Genomic DNA, 12,014 nt, shown 5'->3' on the forward strand with positions numbered 1-12,014 from the left:
GCAAAAAATAGATGAGTGGAGGAGGAGGAGGAGGGAAAAAAGCTACTCTGGAGCTGGGGCCAGTGACTGGGTTTTCTCAGCAGAGGGAAAATGGACAGAAGTTCCATGCACTGGTTTGACCTAAATCAAATAAGTCTGATACTACATAGATCCAGATTTATCATAAACCAGGTTCTGCAGTTTTTAGACTGGTTTGTGTGCCTGGGACTTCTGTACAGTTACAAGTTTAGAATGATTGCCAGTCACTGAGACCAGGTCTATAAGTATAAGGCTGGCACCAGGACAAGCTAAGTTTAAATTGGGTGGCCATTTTGAACATGATTTAACCTCCCCACTTAACCTTAATGTGCAACTGCTCACAGTGTATTCTAACTTTAACTCTGCTTAACTTTCCACAGATTTAGTATGGTCCAAGTGTAATATGTAACTTCACCCTATTATTTCATAGGAGTGTTCTAATTCAGGGATGCTCAATCTCTGGCCTGCAGGCCAAATGAGGCCCATGGAGCTATTGCATCTGGCCCACAGGGCTCCCCATGGGTCTGGAAAGTTGGCACCAAGGGAGCAGTGGCCATTAATACAGCTACTTTCCCCCCTGACAAATTCCCAAACCCCATTCCCTGGGTGGCTGGTTGGAACCAAGTTATTCCCCTTACTCCACAGGAAGAACCAAAGAATCTTGAAAGTGACACCCTCATGGATTTAGTAGCCCTGAATTTAGAGTTTTGGATATTTGGGTTAGGCATTACACAACCCAGTTCAAAGAATGAATGTCTATTCAGTGTTTTGAGCACAGGCACTGTAATTTGCCCAACATGCCAAATTTTGTTCTCATTTTTATATCCTTTATTATTAATTGTACTGCAGTATTGCCTAGAGGTACCAGCTGAGATCAGAGGCCCATTTTACTAGGTATTACACATCATAAGAGAGAGTTCCTGACCCTAAAATCTCACAAGCTAACTAGGCCATTAGCTAATACAAACAGGGCCCTGTGTTGCTCAGCAGGGAGAGGAGGGGCCAAAGTTTAAGCTCAAGAAAGCTCCTTTAACATACAGAACTGCCAGCAAAGGCTAAACATGAAATTAATGTTACAGACAGATGGTCAACATGGGAGAAAGTGTACTGACTGACTACTGGCCATAGACATAATGTTATTATATTGCTGGTTTCCATCCTGCTCAGCATTTTGCTGTGAAAGCAGTTCATTTACCTTGCATTCCATGCAGTTTTAGAAGAAAGGAGGGGATAGGAGAAGGGTAGTGTGGCTCTTCTCTTTGTTAAACCTCTGTTTTTCTCTGGCCAGAATGCCTACAAGGGGACAAAAACTGATGTATTTTTATAAAAAATAAAAAAAATGAAATAAAATAAAATAATGAAACCAAAAAAAAAGCAAAAATTCAGCATAACCCAGTATTCAATAAAGACTATCATGGATAATCCATCTAGCCATCTTCTATGATAAAACCTCACTGAAGTCAGTGTAAGTTTTGTCTGTGAGTTTTAAAAGGGGCAAGAATTTCACTCACAACCTTTAGCTAAACCAGCACTATTAAATCAAAGGCAACATGAACACAACCCACAATAGCTGCATTACAAAGAGAAGAGCCACACTACCCTTCTCCTATCCCCTCCTTTCTTCTAAAACTGCATGGAATGCAAGGTAAATGAACTGCTTTCACAGCAAAATGCTGAGCAGGATGGAAACCAGCAATATAATAACATTATTGATTTCCAGCTAATCAGATTTTCAGGAGTCCAGCAGCTAGCCATCGAGTGTTTACAGGCTTCTCTTTTGAAAACAGCTCAAAACCATTCCCAGAGGCGGAACACAAAACCAAAGAATCAATAATGCAGGAGCTGTTGGTAGGGACTGTCATCTGCCCAGCCAGGAAGATATTTATTTATAGAACAGCCTTTGAACAGACCACTACAGTTCAGTGTAGTAATAACAAGTTACAGTGAATTCAAAGAGTAGTAGTGTGTAACACAGCCATGCATTATGTACCCCTCTGTAAATGGTCTCTGAGGAAAAGCCTGTAATTTAGAGAGATCTGAATGGCAAAACCTGGGTCATTGTAACAGATACTTTTTCAGTTATTTTTATGGAGAGGGTGAAAAAGAAATACTGGACTGAAGTAGCCTAGCAGTGTGCGTTTTCATTCAGCTTCATTTTGCTGTGAAACCTCATGAATCCCCTGACCAAATATTTATTGTTCATGCAAGAAAAACATTGCAATATATTCAAATGTGACATTCCCTTTTAAAGAAAATGTCTGTTCTTCCTGTTTTGGACTTCTTACAACTCAAAGGAAAAATCTTTTTGAGTGTACCTATTCATTTAAGTTACATTAATGTAATTCAGAGACAAATGTAGGATAGATATTTTGGGATCTCAGTCGAACAACAGTGAGATTTCCATACTGTTAGTCAGTATGTGAAGACAATGAGATGCAACCCCTGGGCCAAAGAGCATAAAATCTAAAAAGACAACACTGACAAAGGAAGAAAGGAAAGGTGCACTGAGTGAAATCCTGGCCTCAGTGAAGTCAACTACCAAACTCATATGAACTTTAATGAAGGAAAGATTTTAGCCAGACAGGAGGAGTGTTGTGCCTGAAGTTGCATTGCAAGATGAGTAGAAGAGGCAGAAGCACCCAGAATTTCTCACTCCTAATCTAGTGTCTTCTGCACGAGATTAAGATGTCCCCCAAACCCAGAGTAAAATCCAAGATCCTGGTCCCACTTGGATCATAGGAGGAGAATATTTTGCTATAGGACATTAGCAGACAAGTATTTAGTGACATTTTAAAATTATATTTACTTCCTGTAACTGCTCTGATTATAACTGAATAGATTCATCTTCACTTGCTGTCATACATTCAGAGATGACAGTATGTGTTGCCCGTTTTCAATTTCTATTTTTAAGCAGCCCGCCTTGCTATAATCATGCATGCCTCTAGGTAACTACCTCAAGTCACATGCATAAAATATATTTTCAAAACTATGTTAAATTCAAATAAAGGTTGTAATGGTGAAGGAAAATATCCATAAGCAATGTTTCTGTTAAAAATTAAAAGTATAAAAAGATAGAAACATTAGAAACACAAAAGACATGAGTTAACATTATAGTGATTTAGTACAGTGCTTTCAACCTAAATTAAGTACAGATGTTTATAGCATAACATTTTATGCCCAGGCAACAAAAAAGACAGCATTGATGGATTCTTACAATCCATTAAGCCTTCCTTCCATAAATCCATTCCATTGTTTACTGCAATCTCACTCATAATTAGGGCTAAACCTGTATGATCAATCTCAGTTCTCATATTCTAATTTCCCTGCATATGTAGAATCTCTAGTGAGAGCTGTGGAATTTCTGCCCATATAAGGAAAGCAGAATCTTGTCCTTTGTTTTTACAAGTTAGGTAGATGCACTGAGCAGAAGATTAAAATAAAGTGTGTATATCAGCATTACATTCAATAGCATCTGCATTTCTCATAGTGATTCCTCCCAGTCCGTTCCTGTGGCTACTGACAGCCCCTGGGTTTTCAAGATGAAAAATCAGTCATGATATAGCATGAACATTACATTTTTTCAGCCTGAGACCCTAGTGAAATTAATAATATGTCTGAAGTCACCTTGATTTTTACAAATCAAGAATCACAGTAGATATTTAATCACCTAAAATGACGACATGCAACATTGAATATGATCAACTAAGAGCTGCAACACTCAGTAGGTGCATAACTAACCATCACAATAGTGACAATACATTCAAATGAAGGTTGGCTTAGTTTACTGGGAGAAGGGTAGGGAGGTGTTGGTTATTTTTGTTTGGGGGTTTTTTGCAGGGGTGTGTGTGTTAAGAACAGGGGCAATGGGTGAGCAAATATTTGCTATTTTGGACATGAGACTCATTTACTCTAGGACAGTGGTAGTCAGCCTTTCTGGTAGCTGTGTCAAAAGTTTCATAGATTCATAGATTGTAAGGCTGGAAGGGACCTCAGAAGATCATCGGGTCCCCCCCCCTGCACCAAGCAGGAAAGACAACTGGGGTCAGGTGATCCCAGCAAGGTGACCATCCAGTCTCCTCTTGAAGATTTCCAGGGTAGGCGATTGCACCACCTCTGGGGGTAGCTCATTCCACAGTCTGGACACTCCAGTTGTGAAGTTGTTTTTCCTGAAGTTGAGCCTGAAATGGTCTTCCATGAGTTTGTGACCATTACTCCTAGATTTTCCCAAGGGTGCCCTGGTGAACAGTTGTTTACTGAGTCCTTGATGTACACCTCTGATGTAGTGGTAAGCGGCTCCCAAGTCCCCTCTCAGCCTTCTCTTTTTCAGGCTGAAGAGTCCCAGGTCCCTCAGCCTTTCCTCGTATGGCTTGCCACGCAAGTCTCTGATCATACAGGTGGTGCTTCTCTGGACTCTCTCAAGCTTTACCATGTCCTTTTTAAAGTGTGGTGCCCAGAACTGGATGCAGTACTCCAGCTGTGGTCTCACCAGTGCCGAGTAGAGCGGGAGAATCCCTTCTTTGGTTTTGCTGGAGATGCATCGATTGATGCAGGCCAGGGTATTGTTAGCCCTGCTGGCTACAGCATCACACTGCTGGCTCATGTTCATACTGTGGTCTATTATTACTCCCAGGTCTCTTTTATTCATAGTGCTGGTCAGATTGGCGTTGCCAAGCTTGTACATGTACAGGGGATTGTTTGTCCCCAGGTGGAGCACTTTACATTTCTTGACGTTGAACTTCATCTGGTTCCAGCTGCCCAGCTTGCAAGCCTATCTAGGTCCACCTGTATCCGAAGCCGATCTTCAACTGTGACCACGCTTCCCCATAACTTGGTGTTGTCCGTGAACTTGGCCAGTGAGCTCTTTACCCCCACATCCAAATCATTGATGAAGATGTTGAAGAACACTGGACCAAGCACCAACCTCTGTGGGGCACCACTGGCCACTTCCTGCCAAGATGATACAGACCCATTCATTAGAACTCTCTGGGTTCTACCATGCAGTCAGCTTCCTACCCACCTGTCTCAGAGTTAAACCCACAGTCTTCCAATTTTCTCACGAGAACATTGTGGGATACCTGATCGAAAGCTTTTTAGAAGTCGAGGTATATAATATCAACCTCCTCTCTCTTATCCAGGTGGTGAGTCACCTGATTGTAAAAGGTGATGAGGTTGGTAAGACAAGACCTGCCCACAATGAAGCCATGCTAGCTGTCATTCAAAATCTTACCTTCTTCAAGCCTATCACACATAGGCTCCTTAATGAATTTTTCCAGGATTTTCCCTGGGATAGAAGTTAGGCTAATTGGCCTATATTTACCTGGGTCCTCTCTCCTCCCCTTCTTGAAGATGGGCACAACATTGGCCCTCTTCCAGTCCTTGGGGACCTCCCCCAAAAGCCACAAGTTTTTGAAGAGATTCCACCTGACAGCTGCAGGCAAGAGCTGCAGCTCACACCCTCATGGCTGTCCGCCACTCTGGGAACTGAGGGTGGGGGAAAGGAACTACCTGCTGTGCAGCCTTCCCCCATCACGCTCAGCTATGCTGGCTGGGGAGAGAGTTGGGCCAGGTCTTTGCAGGAGGGGGACCCACTCAACCCCTCCCTCCCTTGGTTGCTGGTGCAGTGGGCAGCTGCATGGGTCCAAGCTATGATTCCTGCCTGCAGCTGTTAAGCAGGTGGCAGAGAGATGGAATGGAGCTCCCCAACACCCTTGCCCCACTGTGCTGGCTCTGGGATGGAGCCACCCCTCCTGCCTGGCCACTGCAGGGGGCTGGGGGAGTGGAACCCCCCACTGCATGGACCCAGCCCAGCCCCTCCCTAGACCCAAGCCAACAAGCTGGAGAAGCTGCGTGATGGGGACTCTGCTTCCTCCTCCCTACCCCCAAGTCCTAGTGCAGTGGACAGCAGTACAGCCCCAGCCCACCCAGACCCGAGCCAGCATAGCTGGGGGAGCCTCCACAGTAGACAGCTTCATTTCCATTTCTCTCCCACCACAGCCTCTGCTGACAGCCAGGAGCTGGTGGAAGGCTGAGGTTCAGGCCACAACAGGCAATCAGGGTGTCCAGCTGCTCAGCTGAGATCAGCATTTTCTGGCAGCCTGCTGAGAGACATGCTGTCTGGGAGTCATGCAGCCTGCTGTCCTCGGCCATTGCAAATCACCTCTCTGCCCACCCACTCCCCTGAAGGGTGAACATGAATTATGTTTACTACTGAACTAATCTAGGGGGCTTAGAAAACACAATGAAAAATACTGCAAATCCACCTTGGGCTTTTTGAAGTGTGTACTTAGCCTCACTCTCTCCCCAGTCTGCCATGTGCCCAACACAGCAGCTACCTGTGCCATGTGGGGCATGCTTGCTGTGGGTTAGCCACCCCTGTTGTCTTTAATTTTGACTCTTTAATTTTGCTCAGGCTGGGTGGAGGGAAGCGGGGAGTGGGACTTAAGAAGTAGACTTGAGTGTAATTGAGAAACCAGACCTGGTATATTTAAGAAAACAGAATGTAGATAATGCGCAGTAATCAGGACTACAATATTTTAGATAAAACCTAGAAAATGTTGGCTTTACACATTTTCTTTAAATGACTAATTAGTGCCAAGGCATAATTTATTGGTATTTAGCATTCATTTTTATGGCAAGATGACAAATTATTCTCATTAATTGTATTTTAAGAAGTTTACCACTGATTCAGTTTCACTTCCACTAATGTAGGTTAAATGATAGAAGTGACAGAGAACTGCAGCAACCTAAATTACAATAATGGGACTAAAAAGGAAAAACAGGATATAATTAAGCAAGAGTTGCTTATAATTAAGCAAGCAGCAGCCATTGTGGGTTGTAGCAGCAGATAATGAACTGCAATGTGAATTACTCACTCTAAACTGAAAGCAGGGGTATCCAGGTCAGTTATATACTCCAGTCCATAATGAGGGGTTCTACTTGTTTCAGAGCATGCTTAATTTTTTTTAATATTAGGCCTAAATTAATAGTTTTACTCTCATGAGGTAATATGATCTTTTTTATTATTATTTTAAATATTACATCATCTGCATATTCCAGTCCAGTCTCTGGCTGAGTTTCTCATGTAGGTCTCTACTAAAACCTAGATAATCTCAATATTCCATTTCAATATGACACTGAATGGGTTATTTATACAGTTCTCTTCATTAATTTTAATTACAATTGTTAATTTTAATTAAATTCTTCATATGGCAATATTAACAATTAATATTAATTGACAATAAATAATCAAAACTGCCCTTAGCCTAATCTTATATTAATACTAGTATTAAATATGTACATACCCTGATAATAAAAAGATCAAAGGGAATCATTAGTAGCTAACATTAATGGAAGTCATTTTACAGGGTTGCTTTAAGGAGAGAACAGAGAGGAATTCTCAGGTGCTGAGGCCAACAGCTGACAGCAGTGTAAGCCATGAAGGTACGGCTTGCCTGGGCAGAAAGGTTCGGCTAGCCAGAACCCAGTGGCACCACAACCAACAAACAGAGCAGTGTTCTGGGGAGTTTTCCCAATCACTTTCTTTCTTGCCCTTCTTTCACTATAAGTCTGTAGAGCGGAATTAGGTGATAGAGGAAGAAGGAATTTTTCAGGAAGTAGAAGCAGAAGAGAATAAAGGAGCTAGCAGGAGAATCAAGAGGATAGCTGGAAGATTTCACAATGCCAAAGCCTCTACCACTGCCAGTTCTCCCTGTAGCCTTACTATCATCAAAGCTGATCCTGCTTTAAGTAGAAGACTGGACTAGATGACCTCATGAGGTCCCTTCCACCCCTGCTTTCCTTTAATCCTATGACATTTAACAGAATATAATTAGGGGTCTCTGTATATCACATTAGAAGTGCCCCCCACAGCAACTCCTTCAATATTTTTTTTATTTTGCTGCTTGCCCCTCCCACCTGATTGGCAGAGAGGCCCTGCTGGCTGGGCCATTTGCCCCTAATTGCCAGGGAAGCAAAAATCAGTTTCAAATACGCTGCAATTTTTGCTTCTCCAGCAAATGGTCCAGCTGGTGGAACGCCTCCACCAATCGGGGGGGGAGGCAAGCAGTGAAATTAAAAACATTAAAGAAGCCGCCGGGGGTGGGGGGTGGGGACGACACACATGCTGCTGGCATGATTTACAGAAATCCCTAACTATAATAGAAGTTCTTAGTAAGGTAGCTGAAATTCTGGAAGTTCACACAAAGTCTTCAGAGAGAAACCAGAGAAAAAAATGTGATTTCCATCACTAACCTGCACCTAGTCTGTGCATAGGTAAATCAGCATTTCCCTGAGTTCTCTCATAGATGTTAAGAGCCAAATGTACTAATATGATCAAGTCTGGCATCTGTGTGGACATATAACAGGTGGCAGGGTTCAACCCAGTATTTCTGGGCTCAATGCCAATCATGTTATGTTAAAATTCCAAGGGGATGGCAACTCTACTTTCTTCTTTGATGGGTTATTCCAAGAGTTAACTGCTCTCCCTTAAAAGTATACACCTTACTCCTAGTTTTAATATGTCAACTTCCATTCACTAGTCTTCTTATACTCTTTGTCTGCAAGGCTGAAGAGGCCTCTATTATAAGGGAGCCTATCCTTATGTACATAGCTAGATAGAAATCAGTTCTGACTCCTTTTTTCAGGAAGCACAATAATTTAATGCGGGGGGGGGAGGGAGAATGAGACCTCAAAAAGTGGATCCCACATGGGATCAGGTTCAGAAGAACAAGAGTTGGTTAGTATAGGTAGGTATCATCAATGTCAATGTTGTTAGGTGAAAATAAGGATTTCATTGTGCAGCTCTTAAAAAATCCAGTTGTTGAACTTTCTATGATTACCCACCAGTATCTGGTGGGTAATCCTCCCTTTGTCGGTGCACTCCTGGAACTGTAAGAAAGAGAAGGTGGAGAATATAGGCAAGTGGATTCCATCAATGTTTCTGGCATGCTGTTTTGGGAAATTCAATTGGTTAAATTCTTCCGCCATCTCTGGCACATGATCAAGAGCATTAATAAATGCCTAAAAGTTTCAAATTCAATTCTACTCAGAGAGGGCTCCTCAATTTCAAATTGACCACCTGTCTTTCTTCCCAGGAAAGCAGAACTCACTTCTTGGTGATCTGACATTGCAATTCTGATGTGAAAGAGTCAGAATTAAAGGATGACAAAAGATTTTTCTGAAGTTCTGTTGCCACTCTCAATTGCTCTTGAAACCCAGGACAATTCAATACTAGAAGTCATTGACTTTCATCCAGATACATAACAGCTGTACCCAGGAAAGAACATCCATAGGTACAGCAAATGCCACCATGGCATGTTCTTTACTATTACCAGAGCTGATGCTCTTTGTATCTCACCTTTCCAAAGGTTCTTGCCATAAGTAAAGTCCTTAGTCTCAAACAGCATAGCTGAATGGTTACACTGCATTGCTGAGGCTTATTATGACGGCACCCGACTGTTCCAGTCAATAAGTATTCAAGTCTAAGAGAAGACCTTCGGGGCATGATCCTACTTTCCATTGACTGTAGTGGAGCAGAGCAGGTCTTTCTGTTTCCGTGTTTTTCATCTTTCTCCAACAGTTCATGTAAAGAGTGGAGAGGAGAAAATGAATGGCTACAGTGCAAGTGAGCTTAGTCAGAAAGGCCATCCACAACACAAACCCAGTTGTACTTTTTACCTAGGATCAGAAGTTCTCAATGGCCATGTTAACACGACATGCTGACTGAGCAGTTGTTACTGTGCAGTCATTTAGTACTTGCATACCCAAGTACTGATATTACTGTGCAATAGCATACCCACACAGCTTCATGGTGATGCTGACTGTGCAGTAGCTCATTACTACTATGCAATAGCTCATTACTACTGTTTAGTAGCATCGTGTCACAGTTCGTGCCCCGCAATGCTACTGCACAGTAGTAATGAGCTACTGAGCAGTAAACATCTTGTGTAGACATGGCCAGTATGTTGATCCAATCAGGATTGTTTTTCAGATCACTAAAAATCAAAGGCATAAGATGTTTCTTCATTGACAGACTTGAACCACTCCTCTTTGTACCAGTAACTGTACATTTATGGACATTGCAGTCAACATTTTTCCAAGCTGTTGCAAGATGAAGAGAAACTTCTGGTTATACTGGCAGCTAGACCTTCCCGCCCACCCCTGCCTCCATCCCCCCACAAGAGAAGATGTATGTCAGGCTTTCTTGGCTTGCTGCTGTATGACCATCCTATGTGGGAGTTTGGGGATTTGGGCTCACAGTCATGATCACTGTTCAAGGGATGAGCACTGTCTTTGTGGTTACCTCTTTTTATAACTACCAATAACACATTCAGATTGTGCACTGTGTATGATGTCATCTAACTGCCTCAAAATTTGCTGCTGTTTTTTCCCTTTCCTGGTGGGAAAGTATTTTAATGAATAACTCTTTTGTGGCCCTGGCCCTGCCCTACTGCTCTGTGCAGATGGCAAAAGCAGAATGACTTCTGGCTGATCCTTGTGACAATCCTAGCTTGTAGCCTGACATTTATCCATTTCCCTGCTGCTGTTCCACAGATGGGGGTGCCAGCCACCTCCCACATATATAGTGCAGCTTATTAGCATGTGAACTTATATGTTGTCTGGTGACTAATCAGAGGCATTTGGGCTGGCTTTTTAGTGGCCTGTACTCTCTGGGTTTAGGCTATGTTTCAAGTGTCCAGTCAGATGATTTTGCTTTTGCAGTGCCAAGCAGCTACGAATTCTGGCCACTTGAGTGGGGCTATTGTACTGATTCGATGCATGTTCAGCTAACAGATGGTATGAAAACTGCTTATTAGTAGGCCTGCTCAGGTGTGAAGTTTGGAGGCAGTAGTTGCCAGGTATACTTAGACATGTGGGTGTACAGGGAACATTCGCTATTCATGGGTTCAGCATTCACGGTTTCAAATATTTGCGAATGCTGAACCTGCATTTTAAATACACTTTAGATACTTACAGGAGCTCTACGAGAGCTCCGCGCTTGCTGCCACCGGGCTCCCACCATTGCTGCCATTGCTGTGCCCCTCCACCCTCCACCCCCAGCTGCCGGGGGCACCGCGTTCATGAATGCATTCTGCGTTCATGAATGCAGTGCCTTATTTGCAGATTTTGCCATTCATGGGGGATACGAGAAGGTAACCCCTGCGAATGGCGAGGGTCGCCTGTATTTTCCTGGCCAAATTTGTATTACATCCCCCATGGCACTGTCAGCTATTGAGACATTCTGAATTCACTTGCCCCTGAGTGCAGCCCTCCTTTGCAAATGTACAGATTCAACTTCTACGTACTGTTACAAGTGCCACGGCCCAAGTTAGGGTTGAAAACCTTGTGAGAATGGGAAGGAGTTTTGCTGCCTTTCAAAACTTAAGGCTAGAGCCCATACAGAAGAGACCAGGAATGACTAACACTGCCATTGGTATTAGGTTTCCTGGAGCACAGTACAGCTGAGCTTGTGGGAAGGAAGAAAGGACAGGCTGCACTTCAATAAAGAGCAAAAATCATTTCTGTTGCAATACATGTTCTATGGAAGCACCCAAACAAGTTCTGACTGAGTCAGCTTGCCAACTTCCATCATTCACAGCTGCATGTCTGTACTCCCATCCCCTTCAACACACACATATTGTAGGAAGTAATCTTAAACCTTTCTTATAAGCCTAAATCTATCCCAAGCAAAAACATAGGAATTGTGTGGGGTTTTGTAATTAGATGCTCTGCTAGATCATATGGAAGTAGTGCTGGAAAAACATTAAACTGATCTGTCATATTAGTTAAGAAAATTCCAGACACTTTAATGAGTTGAGGCTAAAGACACCGTTTATTCTCCATCAAGACCTGTTATTTCGTAACAAGTTGATTAGTCATCTGGCAACCACACGTTGCAGTCTCATCATCCACTGAATGCAATTGGCAGAAAAACCAAAATGTGTCTCCTGTACATGGAAACTTTTCAAGCCTGAAAGTTGTTTCCAAAAATAACAAGA

The sequence above is a fragment of the Alligator sinensis genome, unplaced genomic scaffold (assembly GCF_000455745.1).
Source record: "Alligator sinensis unplaced genomic scaffold, ASM45574v1 scaffold405_2, whole genome shotgun sequence".
Taxonomy (NCBI): Eukaryota; Metazoa; Chordata; order Crocodylia; family Alligatoridae; genus Alligator; species Alligator sinensis.